At 40.8% G+C, this 27,396-nt stretch overlaps 1 protein-coding gene across 1 annotated transcript in view; it reads right to left on the bottom strand.

Annotated features, from left to right (window-relative positions):
• LOC126868487 (uncharacterized) overlaps positions 1–24,310 on the bottom strand; it is a 72,308-nt gene extending 47,998 nt beyond the window's left edge. The window contains exon 1 of the mRNA XM_050623985.1: positions 24,014–24,310. The gene's annotated coding sequence lies outside the window, so the exon portion shown is untranslated. The remainder of the gene's footprint in view (positions 1–24,013) is intronic.
• Positions 24,311–27,396: the final 3,086 nt, after the last annotated feature.

Raw genomic sequence — 27,396 nt, forward strand, 5'->3', positions numbered from 1 at the left:
CAAATCATTACCTCGTCGAAGCTCCTCTTGTCGTAAATGTGGATGGTAAAAAGTGGGAAATAAAGGTTTATAGGTGCGCGGATTATTCCTTTGGAATTGTCAAGTTGCCTTATGCCCGGGAATTACGCATCGTGTCGCTTCTTCGGAATAACGTAATACCGGTTAAAAGCGGCGCAAAAAGCTCGAACGCCCTGTAGTAGTAACTTACTTTACCATCGCGATAATAGTTTTCCGTTGTTCCTTGGTAGTTTCATTGAGTTTTCTACTTCCATCGATTGAAATTCTAACGGCGGTCGTTAGTCTGCACTCGCGCGCAATTTATTAGCCGTTTCAGTTCCATGCCGTTCACAGGCAAGGCGAATGGCTACCAAACGCGTCCGCTAAAGATACAGCAAAACGTTAGATTTTTAAACGTTACACTTTTTCCGAACGTGCCAATTTCTTTTCCAATTTCTCCTTTCGTGGTTTCCACTATTTTACCAGTATGTCGGTGGTTAAAGTTACTCGCATTTTCGTTCGCAAAGTTTTTTGATGATTACCCCGTTTTGGGTAATCGGTATTTTTAATGGCAACGCTTAAAGTTCAGAAATAATGGAATTTCCAGCGAATAAATTTCACCATTTGTTGTGCTTTCGTGATATAAATAAAATCAAGTTGCGTTAATCGCGATAAATTTCAAAATTTCAGCGCCGTTTCTTTTTTCTTTTTCTCACATCCTTTTTAAACACAAACTTTTTTAAAATTTTTCTGCAATTGTAAAATATGTCATATTTTTATATTCCCTCGTTGTCGTTTGGTCGGGCCCATTCTTTTAAGCCTCTTAAAACTTCTGTAATGGGATGAAACTATATCGAATCGGTTAAACGAGAGGCAGCTACCTGCTACTTGCGAGCGGTCGTTTTGTTCGCATTCAAAAACTCATGCATTTAAAACGCATTTATAACTGTTTGGCAGAGAATCGCGTACACGAAAGTCCGGCAACGGACGTGATATTTTGCTTGCTTTCGTTATTACTCGTTCGTTTTATCGCATCGTTGTTCCGGCTGTAGTCACATTGTTGTCGCGATTCATCGTTCCACTGACACGTTTTGTCGTTCAATCGAACAAGTTGTCCGTATACGATTAAATAAGGATATTCAAAGGCTAGTTACGACCGCATCGTGGTTACAAGTTTACGACAGTTTATAATTTTTCTTTCCTTTTCTTTTTTCATTTCCACGAGCTCACTCGCTCGTTTCACCTCTGTGTAAATCGTTACAAGCTACGGTAAAATGTTTTGGGTATCGCGCTGAAAATCCTGGCGATGATATTTTGCGGAATATTTTCGAGATCAAACGTTAGGCGTTTGTTTTCGTCGATTTGTTTAGTCGTCCGAAAGCCCGTTTGATTCGTATAAAACGCGATAATTGCCTGAGACTATCGGGGAAACGATTAATCGGTTGAAGGTTTTTGTTTATACAGGACAACACGTCCATTAGAAAGTAAAAGTTGTTGGAAAGAGACGCCAGATGAAATAATAAACCACTACCTGTTGTTAAACTGTGGAAGCTGAACAAGTCTGCTGAAAATGAAACGACGTGAGAACGATTAAATTTTAAGTACGTACGTAGTCGCTGTGATTTTTAAGGCGATATCGAACGTGCGGATTTCCTGAATGCTTTAAATAATCGTTAAACGTGTCTAACGAAACAGCGATGCTTTCGTACTTGTGAAAGTGGAGTGTGCACGCAATAAATACGAATAAATATTCATCATTCATTGGTCGCTTTCGGCCGGCCAATTGAATTTCCGTCACACTGTGAAAAATATCTTTCTTAACCGTCTTGAAAGACATTACCCGTTGACGTAGTGGTCGAACGAGTCGTTGAATCTTTCACGAGAAGCGTTTCAGTTAGCTTCCAGCTGATTAAATTTAGAAAAACTTTTACCCGTTTCGAAAGTGCTTCGCGTCCTCGCAACTTTACTCGTCCGACTTTTCTATTTTTATATATTTTCGTGCTATCTTGGTGCGGTGGATGTGAAGTTTGGCGAATCTTCGGCACAACGTAAGTAATTTTGTCGGCGAGCGCGGTCCAACGGTAAATACTCTCCGTACACCGTGTAAAAATTAGGTTCATCTAATGTACTGTGCATTTGGGTTAACCATGTTCCCTTTAATATTCCGCAAGTTTCGAAACTTTCCGCTCTGTTTGACTTTGAGTTTAACTTTTCCACTCTGTTTTCAGTATTTGTACGATATTGGGTATATTGGATCTGCAACAGACCGAGAGGGATGAAACAGATTTATCCATACACGTCACAGCAAATACGTAAGTTCTCGCTTTTCCTTCGTCTATCAAAATTTTACATTCGCGATGCGATACTTGTTATAAAGAGTAGCGATACTTGTTTATCAAGATCGATCAAAGCGGACAGGAACGTCTCTATGGCTTTTTCAACGGACTCGTGAAAAGCTGCTCGCTTATGGCGGATGTTTTTTTCCGATTGTTATTTTCTTTTTTTCGGGCGCGGTCACTTTTGCCGTGATTAATTAATTTTGGCGTTCCTTTGAGCCGCGAGATTAATTTTCAAGAGATCGTGACTCGTCGCAACAGACTCGATTCCAATGATCGCTTTAGCCTGCACCGGCTTTTACACTGGTAAATACATTTGCCCCTTTTTTCCGCCCACAGCTTTTTCTCTCGTTTACGCTAAATCAAACGGTTAATTACTACTGCCATTAGAGCCTGCCAACGAGCACGATGAAAGGAACCACCTGGAACAATGATGGCAAAGAGTCCTGCCCCTCTCTTTCTCTTTACTTCGTCCCTTCGCCTCTTCGTCTCTTCGCCTCTTCGTCTCTTCGCCTCTTCGCCTCTTCGTCTCTTCGCCTCTTCGCCTTTCGCAAAAGCTCGATAAATTCTCGATTGATCGTGTTTCGATTCGTATTACGACGCCCGTTGATCGAGTTGCCCGATTTTACGTTGTGAGACTTTACATCGCCAAATCAATGCTCTTTTCACCGGAATAAAACTCTGTCTCGTTATTTCGTTCAGCGGAACCGTAATAGATTCTTACGAGTCGAAGAAGAAAGAATCGCGGACATGTTCCGTGATATCGAATCGTTTGTTCCATATTTTGTCTATGTTTTTATAGGCTGACGATCTTTCGATGGATTTTAATAGTATGACACGGACCGGACAAGACGAGGATCAAACACGAATACGATTCCACGAGCAAGCTCTCAGCCCACGATTTCATCGTTACCGCCATGAATATCTTTAAAGAACGTCACAGTCTGTACATACATTTTTTCATTACTCTTTTCAATTACCATCAAACATTATACTGAACGGCACGCACATAATACAAACAAGGCAAGTCAAATACCTAGGAAAACAAACCTGCCTCCCGGTCACCATTAACAACACAATAATTCCTAGCAAGGACTCAGTCAAATACCTGGGCATGACCCTGGACAGGGAGCTAACTTGGAAAAATCACATCACAGACAAAACCAATCAACTCAAGGACAAACTCAAGAAATTCTATTGGCTCACTGGCCGACGCTCCAACTTAAGCACACAGAACAAAATTAGTCTCTACAAGACAGTAATAAAACCTGTCTGGACCTACGGAATCCAACTATGGGGAACAGCAAGTAACTCCAACATTGAAATACTTCAACGCTTCCAATCGAAAACGCTAAGATCCCTAATTGATGCACCTTGGTATGTAACCAACGAAACAATACACCGCGACCTCAAGATACCCACAGTCAAAGAGGAAATAGCAAAATATTGCGACAGATATAGCAAAAGAGTCAACAAACACCGAAACCCCCTAATCACTGGACTACTTGATACAACGGACCAGATTCGCAGGCTGAAGAGGCACTACCCGCTAGACCTAAACGCTAGATTCAATTAGTTATCTAAATTAAGTAATATCTACTTATTTATAATACTTACTTATAAATTATACTTATCTATAATAAGTATTAACTTATTGTAAATAAACAGCCATGTCACTGCGCCACGCCAGAAAAATTACTGAAAATTCTTAACGCGAGAATTGATTGTAATTTTAATAAACAAATAAAAAAAAATACCTAGGACTCCACTTAGACATACGATTCACATGGAAACAGCATATTAAATGAATAATAGACAAAATACAGATAGCAAGGAGACAAATGTATTGGTTCACAAGTCGAAAATCCAAACTAAGCATAGAAAACAAACTAAAAATATACAAAACAATCGTAAAACCAATTTGGACGTACGGAATGCCACTTTGGGGAACAGCAGCAATGAGCCATATAAGCAAAATAGAGACAATCCAAGCTAAAATTCTTAGATCAACTGTAAACGCCCCATGGTACGTTAGAAATGAGGCCATACGGAAAGACCTTGGAATACCAACGATCAAGGAAGAGATTAGCAGATTCGCAAGAAGGTACAGAGGAAGAATAGCAACGCACCCGACCTGGCTGGCAGCGGAAACGGTCAACACCACCATAGAAAGAAGACTAAAAAGGAAACACCCAGCAGATCTCACAAAGGATATTCTTAACAAACACGAAGATGGTACCCCATTGGGGGTAGCCACCCACATGATAATCAAGCAGATAATAAATTCTACCAAATGTCCAAATTGGACAAATTGTGAATGTGAAATATTAAATAAAAAAAAAAACTTTTCAATTAGTTCTGTTCCTTATCGTATTTGAATTATTTACCTAGGAATTCGGTGATTGTGGTCGCATCGACTCTGTCTCGTTCGCGTAGTACGTTCTTCTCTCGTGCATGGAAAGGAATTTCTTGCGGGGGAAGAGGATCGTGAATAGCGAAGCAATTACTAGCATGGCAATGTTAACGAATGTTTATCGAGGATTTGAGGCTTTATCTTACGCTTTCGTCAACTACGAAATAAGCAATTGTTTAACGAGCAATTTCAGACATCATTTTTCCTTTTCATCAGTTTACGAACCTTTTATATCTTCTTCGTATCGGATGAATAATAATTTACTAATTGATATTACCAGCGAATCGACAAGTATATTATGTTGCAATGGTAAAATTGTAAAATTGTAAAATTGTAAAATTCATTCGTAGATCTCTGTTTCGTTAGGAGAATCGTTATTATCGTGCAAGATCGTGCAAGGTTATTAACACTGATAATTGGCAACTTGCGATTTGTAAAATTACGCCAACGGATAATACAAGTTCAGCCGCGAATTAGTCGTGCAAACGTTCTATAGAGACTGTACGAATTAGAAGCACAAAGTAGGATAACGTAGGACGTCCGGTAGTTTCGTTCAGTCTGTTACGCAAAACTACTTGAAAACAATACACCTGCATCGAGTATCGAAGGTATTCGTCCCATTGGCGAGGCTTCGAGATTGGCTGTTGCAGGCAGATAACGTTATTACACCGTTCGTGTATTTACAGCTGTGAATGGAATATACGTATGGTGTTTCAACGAGCGTATCCACGCAATGAACAAAACGGATTATCGATGCTTGGATAAAGAAACGTTAAAGTGGATTTTCACTGTGTCCACTGCTGTTGCAACCACACGATACTTGATCTCGTATTTTAACAAATTTCTATATATTTGATATTTTGCGCCACTGTTCCCCAATTTTATACAGAAAATTAATTAATTTTATAAATTTTAAATACTTTATTCTTTTAGTTCTTCTACTTGTTGTTCCAACTGAGAGAATAATTCGTTTTAAAACCGTGTGAAAAAATATTCCGCGAAGGAACATTCGATATGCGATTCGAATACTATCAAACGACGAATACGTAAAGAGTATTTTTCAAAGAATTTTTAATATAATTAACGCGTAGTTAAAAAAAAATTAGTATTTTTCACAATATAGTTCAATTATTGTGAAAAGTATCGTTAAACCGTCAAAGTACTATGCTTTCGATATTTCACACATTTTTTCATATTCCGTGGAATTTTCCACTCTTAAATTTCCTATAAACCCATAAAAGAAACCGCAATTTGTTAGCGCGTGTTCGAACGTTGGGAGTCGAAAGATCGCCGTTTAGACGGCTTTTAAATGGGACAGAAATTCGCTGTTACATCTTATTCTTGCAAGCTTGATATTCTAGAGATAGGTGAATTTAATGTACATAAGACCAAATGATGGAACTTCGTTTGAAAACGAATGGTAAAACGAATGGACGATTCGAACAGCCGAATGGCAGAAAAATCTAATTAAAAGAGGAAATATCCGTGGAATTATTGGGACCACGCGAACTCTGGATTAGTCAGTTCTGACCTACAGGGATTTTACACGCACGCTGCTATACTCTTCTCGAGGAGCGCACGAGATGCACGCAACGTGCTTACGCTGTTTCAGCCCGCGAGCCGTAAACTCTCGTTTAGGGAATTTTCTCGCTAGTGCGACATTTTGCGCTTTCGCTAATTGGAAGACGACCTGGTTTCGTGCTTGTGCTCGACGGTTGGCATGGGTCGTGCGTTGACGTAAGAGCGTTCGAGCATAGTGCTAAAATCGCGCATAAAGTTAAAATAGTGGCGCGGCGCGGTGGCAGCCAGGATCGCGCGTTAAACTGGCGAAGCTACCCAGCCGAGGAACATTTAATTAACGGACGATTTCGCCACTTAGCGAGCTCCCTTCTGCTGTTGCGTTTCTCGTTCGAGAAAGACGAGAGACAGGCCGGCTCGTCGAGCTTCCTTGTTTCCAGGTGAACGTACCAGGTAAATCCACCGTCGTCTCAAGCAAATCGCACAGGAGTTTCGAGCTTTTCTACTATCTTTTTCAACTAATTTTTTCAACCAATTTTTCCATCGTTAGCTTTAAACCGTTTTAACGAGAGCTAGGGACGCGGATCTCATCGATTTCATCGTAACTCGTTTCCTTTTTAGAAACGTATAAGCATTTGTGTTGTAGGAATTGTGTTGGGTAGCGTATAAAATAAAGTATCAAGAATTATATCTAACGATAATACGATAGCAAAGTCATTTCAATTTTAGCACGACTCTCTCGCTCCTCGATCGTACCACATTAGTACTTGGCGGCAGACGACAATCTTGCCACGTGCAACCAAATTTCCACACGCAGTCTCCGAATCGTTCCTCGCTCGTCGCCGACACTCGAGCGTACGAATTTTCACTTTTCTAGTATATATTTTTTTTTTTTTTTTAATATTTCACATTCACAATTTGTCCAATTTGGGCATTTGGTAGAATTTTTTAGCTGTTTGATTATCATGTGGGTGGCTACCCCCAGTGGGGTACCATCTTCGTGTTAGTTAGGTTATATCCTTTATGAGTCTTTTCTAGTATGAAATCGTTTCGCACAGTGTGAAAACAAGACTGTTGTGTTGTATTTCACATTTGGATCTTTGCACTTTTCTTCTGTTCTCTTCTCGAACGCGGTAGTTAACGACTTTTGAGACATGAAAACAGAATTCTCTTCCCATTCGACCTATCGTACGAAGCGATTAAAAGGCTTAGTAGGAATAAGGCTTGCAGCTTTTATCATCGTCTCGTTGCCTAATTTTCTTCCTAATGTTTCCGGCGCTCTTTTCACTTGTAATTCTTTTCAAGTTGATCGATAGCGACTCATATTGGTTCGTTATCTGCCTATCACCAGTTTTGCCCATACTCTTTTTTTTTTTTTTTATTTATTTGTTGAAATTACAATCAATTCTCGCGTTGAGAATTTTCAGTAATTTTTCTGGCGTGGCGCAGTGACATGGCTGTTTATTTACAATAAGTTAATACTTATTATAGATAGGTATAATTTATAAGTATTATAAGTAAGTGCATATGCTTAATTTGGATAATTAAATGAATCTAACGTTTAGGTCAAGCGGGTAGTGCCTCTTCAGCCTGCGAATCTGGTCCGTCGTATCGAGTAGTCCAGTGATTAGGGGGTTTCCGTGTTTGTTGATTCTTTTGCTATATCTGTCGCTATATTTTGCTATTTCCTCTTTGACGGTGGGTATCTGGAGGTCGCGGTGTATTGTTTCATTGGTTACATAGCAAGGTGCGTCAATTAGGGATCTTAGCGTTTTCGATTGAAAGCGTTGGAGTATTTCAATGTTGGAGTTTCTTGCTGTTCCCCATAGTTGGATTCCGTAGGTCCAGACAGGTTTTATCACGGTCTTGTAGAGGGTAATTTTATTCTGTATATTTAGTTTGGAGCGTCGGCCAGTGAGCCAATAGAATTTCTTGAGTTTGTCCTTGAGTTGATTGGTTTTATCTGAGATGTGTGTCTTCCACGTTAGTCTCCTGTCCAGGGTCATGCCCAGGTATCGGACTGTGTCCCTGCTAGGAACTGTTGCATTGTTGATGGTGACCTGGGTTGCCCATACTCTGACGCTTGAAACTCGGTCTTTCCACCGTTTCAAGAAATATTCTCTTGCACCGAAAATAGGCGTTGAAGTGGTCACCACTTCTAAGAAAACTCGACATCCGGTCTTTTTAGTTTTCTCAAGCACTGAAGCCATCGACAGCGTATAGACAGAAGACTGGGACGCAGGCAGACCATAAACAGTAGGCAGGCGACATTGGCTTCGGGGTTTTTCAGTTATAGGATAACACTACTATCGTGCGGTCTGGACCAGCTCAAATTGTATTCTTACTTGTAATTACACTTCTGTATTAAAATACATTTTTCTACCTTACAATTTAACCACGCGTTTCTCTGTTTATACATCTAATAATCTCAACAATAGGGATAATCTGTGAAATAAACTTACGATTCGCAACGAATACGCCAACGTAGGAGAAAATGTATAAACGAGATTAAGTCTGTCTCAAGAGAGAGAGAAGGAATAGCAAAATTAACCTGATCTTCGATCAAGGTCAAGGACAAGCGTGAGGGGCAAGGGGAGAGAGAGAGAATACAGAAAGAAGAGGAGGAACAGGCAAGGAACGCGTTGAATCGAACTCGAGCGAAATCATTCAAATCTCGTTAGTAATTATCCGACAATTGTTTTGCCGACGTCGAATTAATTGAATGGCGCAACAAGAGAGCAGTTTAATCGAGTTTTGTATTAATTCGTAACAGCGTGGAACGAGAAGGAACGAACAACCAAGTAAACTGTCATTTCGTGAAAATCCGTGCGAAATAGACGGCTACTTTCTTTCTTATTTCCGGATAACTTTTATAATTTCCTTCCTAGCTGAGACTTGACACGCGTAAGATGAGAATGACAGGAATACGGATAAAGTTTAACACGTATATACACTTCTTGTATATATTCTTCCTCGACGGTTGGATAAGAGCAAAAATATTCACAGTTCTGCTCATAATGGAGAGAGAGAGAGAGAGAGAGAGAGAGAGAGAGAGAGAGAGAGAGAGAGTGAAAGGGAAGAGGGAGAAGGAGGAGGAAAGAAGAGAAAAATTTCTGTGGATGAAAATTTCAAGTTGGTCTTTGCGGGTATCCTCGTCTGCCTGGCTGTATTTTCGCGTAGATACGCATTAATTATACTCGTGGTTTTCAGCACGGTATTTCGCTCGGCAGGAATATTTGAACGCGCCCAACTCTCTTTCCCCGCGGACACCGGCTAAATGAAGTAGCAATTCCGTCGAGATTAATCGTCGGTAAACGATCAAAACGAAGTTGATTTCAGCTGTTTTATAAACGTAGCGATCATTCGCAATTGCTCGCGACTTCCTCCTCGTGCAAAAAATTCTCACTGATAAATGTTAAATAACTGTGCCGAGGAAATTCCGTCAAACTTTTTGCATCTTTTTATGGTTAAAATAAATAACAGACTATAACGTTTATAAAGTAAATCTACGATTGTTATCGGTGTTTTCCGACCGAAAAAAAGTCCTAAAGATGAAAAGAGTAGAACATTGAAAGATTCACGGATTCAGCAAGATTGTGGAAAATTTTATTTTTGAAATATCGTAGTTTACCGCTTCGACACACCATATAAAGTTATTTTTTCCTTGATCCTTAAAATTCCTCTCTATATTTTGCTACACGACAAGACACGTATTTGCTGTTTTACAAGACACGCGCAACGTTGGATATCTTTTTTATTCGGTAAAGATATTTTCTTGGTTCGTTTCGGTATACGACTTGCCAAGTACATATACCTGTGGAGCACTGTGTTGAAATATAAATGCCTCGGTATTACGGTTTATAAATATAAATCGCCGTTTGTCCCGCAGGTGTGCATTCACGGCGGTGTTATTCGCGGGCGGATAGTCTCGTAGCGCGTGCTCCATCTGATAAGCTCGAGGAAACCGAATAGACGCGTGCAAAGATATTTCCCATCGGCGAGAGAAAACTTATTCTAAAGTATCGTAAAACGTTATCGTTGTCGGATGATGCGTGTTATTTTACGTTCGTTCGATTTCTCGCCGATTTGTTCGTTCCTTCGAGTGTAACGCCAAAATGTAATGCTCGTTACGATCGACCGCGTCGAGTAATAAAATCTCACGAATAATCGATTCGATAGCTGTTTAATTAATCCGAGTGACGAAAAAAAAGGGAAATAAAAGAGAGAAATAAAAGAAGCGACGTCAACTTTATCGCGCCTCGTTTATTATCATATATCATACGTCTTACCATTTTACCGCTTTTTCTACGATATTCGTCGTTTACGATATTTAATATCCTTTAAGTTATGTCATAATATAATATATATATATAATATGACCAACTATCGACGAGCCTTTCAACGATAAAATTTATGGCATTAATGGGCTAAATGCGTCCATACGTTATATACGTTAGTTACCGTTATAGTTCAAAACCTATATCCACATGGGTGTAATTTATCTGGCGGAATCAGCGTGCTTTCGCGTATTCGAGCCATCATCTTTCTGCGTGCAAGTCGTCCCTTCTTTTCGTTTTTAGCTCTACCATGATAGCATTTAGCTTCGACACGATCTTTATTATCTCTTTCGACGTTCTACCAAATTTGATTCGGCCGTGATGAACGTTATTTCTCGAGAAAGATGAGAATGTATCCGTTTCACGAAGCTTAATGGCATCGTCGTTATTAAAGGGGAAATATATCTATATCAATATACACGAATGTATACGCGGCTTTTTGCAGCACATTACGGCATGATACGAATACTTTTTGTATTACCACGTATTGCGTAAACTTGACTCGGATTTCATCGACATATTCTATGCGCTATTTCTATGCGGATAAACCTTAGTAGCATACGCACAATTCGTATTTCCGCGTGTTCGTTTCCGACGCGGTCACGTGCCTCTTAATTTTTGTGATTTCTTTATGGTTTCGTGATTTATTAGTGGATCGTAAAGGTAAGTTCGTAACAAGCTCGAATCAGCAAACTTAATTACATGTCTGCGAGGTTATCAGAACAAGGGTGAAACGTACGTTAATTTAGTGGTAAATTTTCTTTTTATCGCCTTCGACAGAGTGGAACAGGGGATACGTTTAATTAATTGGTTACTTTTTCGAAAACAAACATTTTTATCAGATAAAAGTCGTCATTCGTAATACTAACTCCAGTTTATGTGGTATCTCTGAATTGGATTAATATGAAATTTTCTCACAATAGGAAGTGCGATTTTTAAATGTTAACGATTTACGAGACTGGAGAAACGAGTACAAGAGAAAGACGAGGATTTTTAAATGTATTCGTTCAATGAAGTTGTCAACACAGATTAACAGAAACGAATTTTGCATGGGAAGCTCCATTTGTAAGTTGACTCGTGTTTCGTTCCTAGATCGTCTGAATACTTTTGAACCAGCGAAACGACAGCTCCGTGTCGCGTATCGCGATGTGTCGCATTTAATTATTTAACGCTCTTCACTGTGCGACCAATTGTTCGTCTTCCAGCTACTCGGAATAGAACGGGTCGGGTCGATCGTTAAAAACAACGTACAACGATCGTATTGCATCGGATGCACGATTTAATTGAGTATTACGTGGTCCATTTAATCAAACCAGTTTTAGATGAATGTCTTTGATTAAACGAACCTTAACATCTTTCCTCGAGTATACGCGCACATCTGATGTTCGTAATTTTATTATTCTTACGTCATTAGTCTACGAGCGTGTATACGTAACAGAATTTAGCAAAACGTAATCTGATCAATGATCGATTAATGTACGATGATTAACGTAAAATCAGGTTACTAATCGTGATTACTCGTCGTTTAATAATCGTTGGTTAACGAGTAAGAAAAGGATCGATCGCTCGATTGATCGTTAATTACGAAACAATTAGAATTTTTTTATGACTAGTTCCCATAGCTATGAATATTTTAATGCTACTGAATCCCGCAGTCATAGCACTAAGCGATCTGGATTACGCGAGTAATCGTAAAGTAAAATTACGCGAATGATTAAAAAAAAATTACCGATTAACGATTACACGTTACAGAAGCTGATTAGCTAATTACAGATTTGTAATTAGGACTTATTCGTCAACGATAATCGGTTGATTTTGTAGGAATAGAAATCTCGCGCCAACAGAGTAGCGATGAAACGAAGCTTTCGATGTACCACTTTTACACAGGTAAATCTCGCCATTTCTCTTGGCATCTTTTACCTGGTAGTTGGTTCAGTTCACCGTTTCATTTGGAATGACGAGCGTACGATCGCGCGCTGACCGTTTAATTTACCTGTGGTTATCTGACTACTAGCTCTAGTCCTGAATATTACGTTCAGCTCGGTCGTTCGTCAACGCGTCGTTAGATGTTACGTGCTGATCGGAAGATAGCGTTTCAAACGTCGAATCGTGAGATTTTGTACACCGCTGATATTTGGTAAATTTTTATACGACGTATTCACCTGTACGATAATTTTAATGAAAATTGTAAAAGAGAGCGCGCAACGTATGCGAGCTCTTGAGAATTTCTTAATTCTATTAGCACGGAAACATCTAGTTAACATCTAGCTTTTCGAAACTCGAATAATTCATTTGGAAAAAACGTAGATGGTGCAGATATAGGACAGGAACTTCTGGTGAAACGAAAGCTTGGACGCGTACGCGAGTCGCGCTAATACCACGTTTATCACGTTTCCCGTGATAAAAATGATGAAAACGATAAAAACGATAAAAACGATAAAAACCTGCTGCATAAATCGGCTTTCTACTTATTCTACGTCTATTTTACGCGTTCGAAGCCACGCGAGCAACCCTCCGGTGTGGTTGGCTGCGCGTTACCCTTGAAACATAGTCTTAGTATCGATGACAGAATAATACGACGTCTAATACGTACTTGCTCGTACGCATGCACCGTTTGCGTATAGAGGTATATGTAGCGGAGAACCTAGAACGTAGGAGGTTGTCGAATATACGCCCGTGTATCCACATAACGTATATTCGATACACGTACATACGTAGCCTGTAGGTTTAACGTGGCCTGTCTCGCTTCCTCGTGCCTCGCTACGAAGCGATAGACGAAATTGGACAACGAACGTGGCTCGATGGTGATCACGAGCAACTCGATCATGCGATGCTTCGGTCGCCGATCGAGATCTGTCGAAATTGGCTGTATCGCATGGCGCGAAGGTAGGCGTGAAGCCTAGTAGTTGGTAGCCGCCTTTAAACGGGCACAAAGTTGAACGAAAACGGACGAGAGAGACGATTGCATCGAACGGATAACGTAATTACCATTCCTATCGTTATCGTAATTATTATCGTCACGATGGCCGCGCATCGCCACTGCGGCTAAATTAACGTTGCCCTGGTAATTAACGTTCCTTCGCGCGGTTGGTTCAAGTTATGCAACGAACAGGGCACACGGCGTCGATCGATCCAGAGATGTTGCGTACGTACGTGATTTCTATGCGTCGCAATGTATTATTTTAAATCGTTCGAGCTGATCTCACGCATAGCCTCTCGACCATTCTCTGCAGGCTAAATACTTTAAGCACGTGGTCGAGTCTGATTAACCTAGCAAACGTTGTTCAGACCGAAGATTTATCCGTCGATCAGCTATTCTTCTTGTTCTACGCTTCTCTTCTAACGGACTATGGATCTAAGCAACCGTCGCTTTGACGAATGAAACACATGAAAACAAAAATACGTTGTATCTGTGTACAAGGGATAGTTGGGCATTACCTTATTTTCCAAGCATTTCTTCTTTGAAACATGACATGCATGTACTGCTAAATGAAATTCAATATGCTTCGACCTAATTAATTGGTATGTGATAAATTGACATTTTTATAGAGTTACCTATCGTTTTCTAGAAACGCGCTGATCTTTAAATACTAAATAGAAGATGATTTAGAATTCTGATTCTGATGGCAATTTTAAGTAAGTCTTAAGTAAGTGTAAGTCTTGAATTATGTTGGCAAAATGACGTGCAGCGTTCTAAGCACACCAATGGGGATTTGTGGATGCAGCTGTGTAACCTTGTAACGTCACGTACGTCCGTAACTTGACAGAACTACTCCATAATTGCCTATTCCGATTTTACGTGAAATCTAACGCTCGCGCGAGTTTCGGATTAAGTTGCTCCGATTGAATGAACATTTCGGTTGGTCGGATCGAAGCAGAGGATTATGGCACCGCCATAATGGTAACAAGTCGTGCACAGGATGACGATGAAACACGCGTATATGAATATAGATAATTCTCTTTAATTATGTTGAAATACAAGTTTTCTCTTCAATCGTATCGTATTATGAAAATTGATTTCTTCTATGGAAGCATATTTTAGGCTTTTCTCGATATTTAGGCAGATGGTTTAATAAATGACGAATAGAAGATGAGAGACATAGACCGACAACGATCGATTCACGTTTAATTCGTTGCACCCAACTACCTGAGAACAACGCACCTGTCTCGAGTATGGAAGGTACATCATTCTCGTGCCACTGCAGGCTACTTGCAGATTGGCCACAACATAGATATAACGTTCTCATACTGTACGCGAAATTGCAATTGCAGGTGCAACGGGTACGCGTACGTATATTTTATATATTATTTTATATATTATATTATATATGCGCCGAACAAAACGGATAATCGGATAAAGGAATTTGAAAACGCAATTCCACCATGATCAACGTGATTATAATAAAATATAAAGTTCGATTGGCTAGTGCGTGTGCGATCTCGAAACCAAGAGCAGAGGGGGTGCGTGTATCGTAATAACATCGCGTTTCTTTAATTCTGCGAAAGCATGAAACCATTTCATTCGTTAGCCGCAATGTATTCTATTCGTATTCTGAAACTTACCGCAATACTACGTTACTGCAATATAAGGCACTTATTTTCAAATATTCCGAAAGCTGGGATTTTTACGTTGATAGGGAAAAGATTACGTGTTTGCTAATATTTATATCTAAATAAATCAGATAATCGATATCATCTCGGAATATAAATATATAAAATGGTTCGAGTAGACTGGATAAGATCAGAAACGAATAATGTACGAGATATATCGAGATAACAAGAATAATAAATTCCATTAATCGTTAAGATGCCAACTTTTATTTTCAGTTTCAATTTATTTATACGAATCAACGTGTCGAAATAAAGATAATAATTAATTGCTTGCCGACTTTAATATCTAACGAAGTTAGTAAAGTTAGGAAAGTTTCAGCGAAGTACGATAAAATATACAACGAATATTAGTAATTCCTGTCCTAAGCAGTTTTTATCGGTATTAGTAACGATTACCTTTGACGGAGTACGTTCCAACTAAACCGTAGTTCGTATCAAATCGCATGAAACATCGTCAGCCTACGGAAAAGGTACCCGCCAAGTAAAACATACTCTGATATTTTTCATTCTTTGGTACGTCCCAAGTACGTAACGTACTTTTCAAGTACTCGTGTAACCAATTGCACGGATAGTAACACCTCTGGTTTGTATTTTATTCCAAAGCACGTTCTTCTTTTCCTAAGCGTTTCATCTGTACGCGACTCGCGTAAAATAACGTACGTCATAAAACCGGCTGATGACGTGTACGTGTAGAAATACTTGGGGGTGTGTCGCCTTGTATGCAAAACTTGGTTCGTCGATAGATGGTCGTGATTGCACTCGTAGTATTCGTGATGGTTGCCATGGCAGTGTAAGGAAACAGTGGAACGAAACTATGCTGGGAATGTCGAAAGTTGCGTTACAAGTGGAAAAGAACGTGGGCTGCGTTCTGATTTCGGCTCTGGCATTTTACGCTCACCACCTACGCGTGCAAGATTAACCTCATGGTGAAAAAGTAAAAGAAAATTACGCGTTGAACCTACGCGGACGAAGAAATGTTTTTCTCATTTTACAAAGTACACATCTTGGGGTGTGTATAGCGTGCGCGATGGCCACTACGCTAAGTTACACGAACAGAGTATTCTTCCATTCGTATTTATCCACTGCTGAAATATTTCATAAGTCCAGCGAATAAAGGAATATACGTGATTTTTCGCTTCCACATTGCCTCGAAGCTACTCCTAAGAAGATTAACAATGTTTTCGTTTGTTGAAAGATGAGCGAGATTGAGAAATAAAAATTGGCGAATCGTAACGGGATTAAGTCACGTGATTTAACGAAAGACTCGCGGAACACGAGAGGTAAAAGAAAGAAAAAGAAGAGACACGCTGTCGAGTGTTTCTCTTGTACACTCTTTGTTTGTTCTAGCTATAGCGTCGAGCCTGTAATGGTTACGAATAAATAAATGAAAGAAAAATGTTACAAAGTGGTAGGTACAGCGACTACGTTCGATAGCAGGTTTCGAGAATTCTTTTAGTCCCTGAGACTATATGGGAAACACGTACCACTCGGAAAGCTTTTACGTTTATGATCTGATTTGATCTCCGAGTTCAAGAAATCACCGAGCTGTATCGATTTGAATATGATATTGACCTCAACAGCAGGGAAGTAGATTTGAACAAATTTCGATCTAATTTGCAGAGTCCTTGTCGGGTCGATGTTACGTATATGCCTGTTCGTTCTTTTAACCTCCCTTTTCTCGTACTCTATAGGTATATTCGCTTTCGATCAAGGTTAATAGTTTTGCTGTTATAGACTTTAGAACGTATTACTACTTTCTTAAAGTCAATTATTTCAAACGTTCTCTAATAAAAATAAAGATTCGGGAAATAAATAAGTATCGAAAGCAAGTAGAAGGAGATGATGAAATTTTGATTAGATTGTCTCGTGACTCGAATTGGCAAGTTGATAAATATCTTATTATGCATGTTAAAGTATACGTGAAATTGCAAAAAAAGAAAAAAGAAGAAAGAAGACACAATTTCTTTAAATACTCTTCGCAAGGAGTTATTTTTAATTTATCGAACGAATCGAGACGTACGCGTCCGTATGATCCACCGATATTTATTATTCGTACCTTGTTAAACGAACTGCAGTGACCTTCTCTCGTTTGCTGGTGAAACGATGTAAGATTATCTGCGTGGTAATTTAGTCGTTAATTGGTGCAGTAAATTTCTGCTTGCCTGGTGCAGCGAACGGATGAAACGGACTACGATATATAGCGCCAATTATACTTGGCAACCGAAGTTAATGTAGGCGGGGAGTGTTAATGGATTAATACTCGATGGGGCTATGAAACAGGATGAACAATGTTCAATGTATACCGTCAAGTCGACGAAAGTTGACGAAAGCGAAGCCCCCGGCAGTTTCGTGGAAGCTGGCTATTCACGTTCTTCTCTTGTGACAGCCGGGAAACAAAGTGGAGCGCGATAAATCTCGATCGATTTTCTTCGTGACTACGGAGTGACACGGGGCACGGTGTAGTAGACACGTCGAACGTGCAACTTGCACGGACTTTGATTTACTTGCTCGTTCAAGTGCGCTGTTATTTTACTTTTCCAAAGTTAAAGATTCTTCCAACGTGCTTGGAAGACTTCGCACGCAACCAAAATTGCAATTTTCTCAATGGAAACATCGGTTGTATGTTTAACGAAGAAACAGTTCTCGCGCAGCCGTGATATTCCGATCGTTACTCACGAGCGAATATCCAACGAATCAACTATTTGTTGTTTAGGAAGAAGAAGATTAGTGGATCGTGCTGTTGGTTCGTGATTGAGTAGGTTCGATATTTGAAAAAAATTATGCCCACATTCTCTGTCAAGGCAAACGTAACTTGCGAATAATCTCGCTTCTAAGGATGCTGGGGAAGGAATTAGGCTTTACAAAGGAAATGTTTATACGGCGAGCGCAACAGTTGAAATTTCAATTTCATTTAAATATCAAACATAGCGATGCACCGGTCGATAGTGAGGTAGACTCGAGATAGCCCGCCATCCCTACACCCTTATTATTTCTAGTTTGATTTTCTAATTGGTAAAATTTGATTCGATGGGATGAGAAACGGTATACGAATTACTGTGTCACCAGGCCAACTTTATTAATTAATAATTATTCAGCTTATGGTCTGGAAAACGAGGATTTACATCGGTGGGTAGATCGTTTGTCGACCGGGTAGGTGATCGAGGTTGTGTATCTGGCGTTCAGTAAACGCTCGATCTCTCCATGCTCGACAACGATATCCGATGTTTCCTGATTCTACTTTCGTAAACGAATGGACGATAGCCACTAATGCTAGTGTATATGTGTCACGCGTACACTGTATGTATAGGAAATGCAACACAGCTACGATACATGCACTGCATCAACGTTTAACGAGCAGTTCATGCTCGTGTAAATAGCTTTTCTCGCGATGATAACTTCTTTCCAACGTTTTTTCAATCTTCCACTTGTAACCGCTAACCGCTGAACGCTTCCGATCTACTCGATAGTTTGCGCGCTTGTGTGTGTGTGTGTGTGTGTGTGTGTGTAGTGGTAGTAGTTATAGTTTTGTCTGATATTGAATTTACGTGACAATCCTATCTTTAGGGATGGTGTGATGAAAGTTTCTACCGACTAGAGTAGGATAAACTATTTCTTCCTTTCCCTCAACTTTCTCTCTCTCTCTCTCTCCACTCATTTTTAAAGAATAAACAGAAATGTCATTTTATGACCTTGGTTGCATTTGCATATGCATATGCATATACAATATGGCTGCATATGCATTTCACTTTAGCCTATGTAAGATTTGCACTTGCTTTTGTCATCCAACTATCGGAATGTAACGAGAAATAAAACGTACAATACCGTGCGTTTCATCACTAAAGCGTGTCTATGATTTTTATACGGCAAATACGGTCGATGTGGAAACAATACGCGCGTAAATAGCAAATTTATATGAATTTCCCTGCACGTGCGAGCTCTGGAAGCAATTACGTTGATTAGTATTCGCAAAGAAAGAAAGAGAGAAAGATGGAAAGGACGAACGAAGATAAAAAATAAAACTCGAAGAAGATAGACGCAGTTCGGTTCGGGGAAATTTATCGTTCGCAAATGAAATACCCGTGTACGCTGTGGAAAATGTCGGTGGCTTTACTCGTCTGTACGACATTACCAGGATCTTGCGTTTAGGTTATTAAAATGTGCCGCAGCTACGCGAAAATATTGGCAGCTGAAAGTTCTTGCCTCTTTATTTCAAAGTTGGACGCGTCCCGGCTTTACGTTAGGAAGCCATTATTCCCGCAAGTTCGCTTTTAAAAGGTACGGAGAGCAGGTGGTCCGGTGGTAGTGGCATTATTTCTTTTTTTTTTTTTTTTTTGCGAATCGAAATCGAGTCATCGAGGATTCTCGTATCGTAGCGTGACACGAGCGTGTTTTCACGAGGGAACGTTCATTCGCCAGGCCGCCGCTCGCTTGGCTTCTCTATGCTTCCATCTGATTACGAATCTTTGAACGCTCGTGCGACATTGAATTCGATGATCTAACTGTTCGAATTTTCTCTTAAAAAGTTACCTTATGGCGATACATTTTTTGGGAAAGAAGCTAAGACGTTCGTTCTCTGCGTTTGCTTACACCGTTTAAACGGTACATCGATCCAGTTATTCGTAACGAAATAACCGGATTATTATTAACCGCGTTACGATATGCGGATACTTTGGATAATTGCGAATCACGATCAGGTCGATGCTAAAAGATTCTTCGAACAGGATACTTAACCGCAATGGCCACGTTGTCGTCTACGCGTATGTCCAGTGCTTGTAACAAATACGTACCTTTCTGCATAGGTACGTGTAGGATGGAAAGCGGTGTATAGTTAAAACGCAGTGTAGTAGATCGAGAGAGCTTAGGGCGCGCAGCACGTTTTAGGCGTGCAACCTTGTACTAGCTAGCTGTACTCGTATATGGGTGCAAAGTTATACATACGTGTACGAAATGGACGCAGCTGGCTTAACAAAGGGTGTACGCGGATAATATCGTTGGCGCTGCTTTGCACCGTGTAGCTCGACATCCGTCACACCACAGCGGATACATTCTCCTGTGAATTGCAACTTTTCAGTTTTCTTTTGCCCGTTCGTCGTTTCGTCGATACTCGCGTTTCTAGAATTTCGTATTTCCATCTCTCTCCTTTATCTAGTTCTTCATCGGCATCGATCGTCCTCCCTCGCGACTTTTACTTTGTTGTGAGTAACCATTGTGTATACTCGCTGAGATACCTGCTGTTTGCTCTGCGAGTTGGCTGAATTCCACGATGGTTCAGCCATATTTAGGCGATTTACGCGTTTCGGTGGTAATTGGTAATTTGTATTTTTTCCGATTAACTTCTAATCTTTAATCGTATCGTAAGGATCGTATCAGTTTCGATCAACATCGACTGCCACTTTCGTCGTGCTCCACGAATACGTGGAAGACGGAATTTTCAGACGTAGAGAGAATAAAAGGAAGCAGATAAAACGAAACTTTGAGATTCGACGATTCGAGAATCGCCTTCTTCGCTTATATTTCTAATAAAATTTATATTCTGCATAGATTACTTTTCCTTCTTCTTCGGCTTTCTTCTGCAAGTTGCGCCGAGTTTTATTCTCAGCGACGAAGTCGTTTAAAATGGAATTGTAGTCTGTTTATCTACGCGTGGACGTACGTCTGATTTAATGGACAGCGATACGCGACGAAAAAAACTGTCAGATTGGTTTGCAGCGGTAAAGCAACTGACACGCGGAAGCGTCGACCCTGTTCGTCCAACTATTAGAGACAAGGCAGAGAGAGCCAGCATAGAACGAAGATGGGTATTTTTTCGTCGATATTTCGCAATTCCAGGAGGCGCGAGCCTTGCGTTCCTCTTCTTTTGTGTCGATTGCTCGTGCACGTGAACCAGCTGCGCGAGACATCGCGCGTTTTCTTCTTTTTAAAATCATTTAGCACATCGACAGCGATGTACTCGTGCTGACGAGATATCGAGTTCGAATGACCCTCGAGCTCGAATGTTCGGTCGATCCATCGGACGAGCGTACACGAGGCAGACAGGCGAAAACAAAAAATGCTTTTCAAATCACGAATCGATGTTTTACGCCACGCCCGATCGAGTTTGAAATTTAATCGGTGCGCTTGAAATACGCGCGTATCGCCGGTTTCGCGTTTAGATCGAGCTTTAACTCCGTCTATTCGTAACCGTCGAGCTTGGCCTGTTGATCCGATTCGATGTTGATTCGATTCGATGTTGATTCGATTCGATGCTGATTCGATTCCATGCTGATTCGATTCGATGCTGATTCAAGGGTGGAAAAATGTTAAAACGATCAAGACGATCAAGACGATCAAGACGATCCAGACGATGAAGTAAGTGAGCAATTGAGTCGCTGCAAGTAGTGGCCGCTACGGACAAACGGACCGGGATACCTTTAATTAATACGTCTATTTTACATTACGTAAAATACGAAACGAACGATTAATCGGTTGAATTACGATCTGTGTTTCTTTTTCTGAATCTGTTTGGGAAATTACAACTCCAACAAAATGCTGGTCGCTTTCATGCGTATCTTCGACCTAAGTCTAAGTAAACGTTTGAAGGAAGATTTAAAACCTTTTAACGTAAGAATTTCATGTATACGAAATCTGTGGATTTTATTAGTCTACTTGCGTCAAACTTGCGTTGCAAGGTAGGTAGATTTTTGGATCAAATATTTGAACTTTCCGATGAAAGATGGCAAAAGTGTGGTAATTGGCTAATCTCGACACTTTTACATGGCCGAGAATGTCTCGATGAATAAAATATGAGAAAAATGTTTGAAATCGATCTTTGAAACGGACCCTGTGAATATTTAAAGAATTTAATTTGAGGATAAAGGATACCCTCGCTGCATTGTAGTGAAAATAAAAGGAGGAAGAAAAAGGAAATAAAAAGGGGAATAAAAAGAAAAGAGGAAAGAAAAAGGAAAAGAACGATATATCTGCGCTTGTGCTGGCCTTAAATTCAGGAATTCACGCGTATGCTTCTTTTTTCCTTAAATATCGATCCTACTCGCTCTGACTAGACCATAAACTCCGCTATTCCGCAAGACGTGTGCTGAGCTTTCGGATCTCGTTTACCAAGTTCGTCGATCGAGATAGAAGGGATTTCGGACGGTGACCGAAGAAGATGGAAATGAAACTACGAGATGGAAGAAATGCGGAGTAGAGTTGATTAGGAACGCGTCCTACCAAAGGAAAAATAATTTTATCCAACGTTTGCCTTATCTTAGTTTGTCCCACCCACTCGTAAGCAAATTCTGATTCTACGTTTATTTACGACCACTATTTCTATTAAATATCACAAATTACCATTTCTTTTTATTTAATTCCTCTTTATCTATTTATTTTGTTTCCGTTGATTAATTTTTCTATGGTCTTCGAAGTTATATCTTACGAAACGAATAACGCAAATTTTACGTATTTTTTTCTCGTAAGACACATTTTCTCCAAGTAAGCAAACTTCTGTTCTTGATAACAACGATTTCGATGATTTTTTATGCAACGTCGACTTTTTATCCCTATGTATCTATCAAAGTTTACAAGTAAGAAGCAAGAGTACTCGAAGGCGGAAGACATTTTCCGTGTCAAAGCGTATCGTTATCCTCGAGTATCGAACGAACACGTACGTTAACCTTATTAACGTTTACCTTGAACTTCACTTTTAGCTTTTTGTTACGTACACGATGGCCTTTAAGCGCCTAGGAAACAGTTTTATTCGATTCTTGCATGACTGGGAACAATTTTTCCCCTCGATCTTCGATCAACGCAAATCCCACGACTTTCGTACGAATTTAAATTCTCTCGTATAATTCTCGTGGTCGAATCGCGTTTTTCGAAATACTTTCAAGGCGAACGTCGAACTTCGTCCGATTTTCCCAAATGCACCAACATCTGTTCACAGACATTCGCTCACAGACAACGTGTCCACGACAACAGGTTTTAAAACAGGCGCACTAAAACGAACGACGAGTTTTCGGTTGAAAGAACGTTACGCTGGAAGATGCACAAAGCACAACTTGCTGGTCGAATATTCACGAGAGTGCGGGTATCGCGTTCAGAACGTAAGAAAGAGCTTGATCGCTCGATGGAAGTAGCGAGCCATATAGATAGAACTGTCGTCCTGTTAGCGAAAAAAAGAAGAGCAAAAGAAAGAGAAGAACGGCCTGGCAAAGCTGGTCGGGCGCTCTTACCGACCGACTCGCGCACGAAAAGAAGAACATTCGCCACGAGGTCACGTTGCACCCCGTCGTCTTCCATCCACTATCATCCGTTACAATGTATGCGCGTTTACGTATGTGCGCGTGCCGTCGCGTTCCTAATCACCCTGTTTCACGGTTAATCAGCCGAGTGGCCGGAACACGGAGAAGGTCAGAGAATAGGGTGAGGCGCAAAACAGAGGAGACAAGATAGCTAGGACAGACAGAGAAGAAGATCGAACAACGGATAAAACGAGAAGGACAAAGATGCAGAGAAAGGGAGACAAAAATTGTTGCAGGAAGACACAGAAAGAGGCCACTACTGATACGAAAAGAGAAAGCGAGCGAGAGCAACGTGAACGAGAAACAACGAGAGACAGACAGATACGGAGAGAAGGATTCGTGCTAGTTAGTATAACGTGTGTTACGTGTAGCACAGAAGAGAGAAAGAGAGTGAGTTAGAGATAGAGAGAGAGTGAGAGAGTGAGAGAGAGAGAGACAATGAGAGGATGTGAGGGAGGGAGGGAGGGTGGAGGAGGGGAGAGAGCGCATATCACAGTTAAGTGCTCTCGATATATATCGCACCTGATCAATTAAGCTGCTTATCACGCCGAAATCACTGGTTAGGCTGCCGGCACTCCATCCACCCCTTTTCAACGACGATTATCTCGTGTATCGTTCGATCAGCCCGCGATTCTTTCTCTTGATCGACGTCGGCGACATTTCCGCCCACGTTTCGCGTTTCACACGGTGCGTCTATTGTTGGTTTACGCGACGGAATGATAAACAGGTGGAGTCTGTCCCGAGGCAAGGGTGACCAGAACGGTCGCAACGAGCCTTCCACCCTAGCGAGTCCCGCTCCTCGCACGACTGACTGAAGCCTAGAATCGAGGCTTGCAACCAACCCTCCGCCCCCACGACCCTTCACCCCTTTCAAACGTTGGGGAGGCCACGCAAGTGGCGCCACGAGCTTGCAAAACCTCGCCTCATCCCCTTCTGCCCACCCATTCTGCATCCTACCATCGAACGCTGCTCTCATCTACGGGGTGGCGCGCGCGGTTAAATTCTGGCATCCTCGGTATCCTCGTGCTAGCACGGTTTACATCGTTTGGCCCATTGGGCCGCAATGATTTTAATTTCGTTCGACCGTACCGGCTCGTTCGTATCGTATAATTCCTCCTGTCTTCGTTACAACTGGCGAGAAATATTTTTCCTTTTTGCATTCGTCTGCCCAAACCTGTCCTCGATTAATTCTTATAATTGTCAAAAGAGGTTGCTCCTAGTATCCTCAACGACGACGAACCCTCTTTATTTTACAATTTGCAGCACCATCTACATTTCTATATCGAACGTTGATTCGCGTTAATAATTATCGATCGTATCTAATAACCGATCGATAATTTGTCGCTCGTCCGAATTGTCTTGTCCGTAACGATCCACTCTGCGCGTCTCGTTGATAAGTCGTTGATCGTCCGATTGATCCGAGGAGATTCTGTGTGACTGTTGTTTAGCGCACGCTTCACACGAATATCGGCCGATGATTGTTCGAGAATCGTTTCGCAATCAGTAGTTCGAGAGATACTTGGTATCGCGCTACTCCATGTCCATTGCAGGTTACACGGTAATTTACTTTTCGTTTTGTATGAGAGCAAATTCATTCGTGGAACAACGATATCGAGCGTACGCGTGCGATATAAACGGTGAAAGGGATGAAACGCTCCACGAGTTGACGCGTGCATTTTGTACTTCGTTGTTCGAGTTAGGTTCGACGAAGCTCTGTCGGTAATGAAATTGCGTGCATTTCGTGCGCGGTTTTCCCCAGCAGCTTTTTTCGTCGTACCGTTTTCATTCAGCCACCTTCTTCGACGCATTCCTTTCTCTCTCTCTCTCTTTCTTTCTTTCTTCCAGTAACAACCACCTGTAACCCCCCTTCCCACCCCACCCCACCCCACCCCCCTGGAGACAGACGTTCGTTTGAAAGTGTACGCCCTCTCCTCCTTCTATCATCTTCCTTTAGCCACCCTCCTCTCTTACACTTAGCCTTGGCGGCCCTTTCCGCTCTTGATCCGATCCACTGGATCGCAAATCGCACCAGACGATCCATCAAAAGACCATGCACCTATACAGTACCCTCTTTCTCTTTCGTTTACCCGTGACTATCGACAGCACTCTGCAACTTATCTTTTCCTCAACGTAGTGTACATAATTTTCGACTTGGGAACTTTCATACTTTATAGAACGTGAATGAGAAAAAGACGAACCGATGGGCCAGATTTCCCTTATAAATGAGAGATAATGTGAAACAAATTGGATACATGCATTCTTTTCACAAACGAGATAAAAGCGCGATACGTTACATACGTATTTAATCCTTTTGATGGATATTCTTACGAATTTTTAAGCACTCATTGACTACGTGTGTACCTGTAAATATGTCGGAGTCTCATCGGGTGTAAGATTGTGGGCGGCCGATGTATCTTCTTAGGGATTAGCCATGGATGCGGTACGACACGAATGCGATTTATTACGATAAGGTGGTTGTTACAAGAAGTGCGGTTAGTCACGGCGATTAGGTACTCCCGAAGCTAGTGACAATGGCTTCAGATTTGTTAACGAATCCACGGACCACGGGATGGCAAGTATCAGTGTAATAATCGGGTCGGGTAACTTCTCGATAACTCATATAATCATTCCGTACCTGTGTCAGGTACACGTCCCTCCCGTGACCGTAGCTACATCTAGTGACCCGTTATGTCACCTTAAACCCGAACCCATCGTCATAACGCCAGGTTGGAACATTAAAAGTTATTTTCTTATTTTTATTGCTTAAACATAAAAATCTTGACTATGGTACTGGGAGTTTTCCCCAGCATTCTCGACGGAAATCCTGCTGTCCTTCCATCTCCGACAAATATTTTAATCCAAATATGCGTAATGTATTATATTATCTCTTCGGAAGGATGATTGCGAGATAATTTTATTATTAATTTCATTGCTATTCTTTTCTATTACTCTTGCCAATTTCAATCTCCAAAAATTTCAGCATGTATTAACACCAACATCCGAAAACGCACGAACTTTACCGCCACAATGTAATTTTATTTTCCCATTTGTATCGCTTTTTCGCCTTAAAGTTGCTCGAATCTTAAAAATTAGGTTAGGTGTTCGAAACGATTTCTAGCACCAAATAGAAACTGCCTGGTGAATCGATTCTGTTGCTATCCTCGAAAGTTTTTCATTTAAATCTTCTAACTTCTTTTCCATTTATTTTGCCTTCCGTAGATGGAATAGATCAATCTTGCGTGGCAATCCATCAAAAGAGCTCGCGATGCGCTTCAGTGTGTTTTCGGCACGTTTATTTGTTGCCATGTACATCGTTTCTTTAACAACGTGTTTTCCGTGCCCTTTTATATAGCGCGCCCCTTTTTTGCAGTATTCGTGGCTTGATGAAACATCCAAGGTTTAAATAAATTTTGCCCGTTGGCGTTCACGCGATCGAAAGAGTTTTCTTATTTTTTCTAAAGGTTTGCGCGTTCGTATAACATTGAAATTTCTGTATTTGGCTACAAAGTTGCAACGTTATCACTTCGCGAATAGATCGAACCTTTATTTCTTTGTACGCGTAACTTCGAAAAATTGAAGTTTCTACAAAAAAACGTGATCGAATGCAACTCCGCTTCTATGTGCATGTATGAAACCTGTGGCTTCGAGAATCTGTCATCTACATGTGTTTCTTTAATATTAATCCACAAGATGCATCCTGCCTGTTTAACTTCTCCCCCCCCCTCTCTCTCTCTCTCGCTTGTTTAACGTGGCCATCATTTGTTTGGGAATTTAAAAAAGAGTATGACTGATTACAGCGCTGATTGGCAGTGGACAAAGACCACGATATTTCCTTTGCGCGAATACACGGTTAGAAGGAGAGAGAAATGCGACAAAGGTCGCAATAAAAAGTGCTTCATTCAGTA

This window comes from Bombus huntii, chromosome 8 (assembly GCF_024542735.1).
Source record: "Bombus huntii isolate Logan2020A chromosome 8, iyBomHunt1.1, whole genome shotgun sequence".
NCBI classification, from domain to species: Eukaryota; Metazoa; Arthropoda; class Insecta; order Hymenoptera; family Apidae; genus Bombus; species Bombus huntii.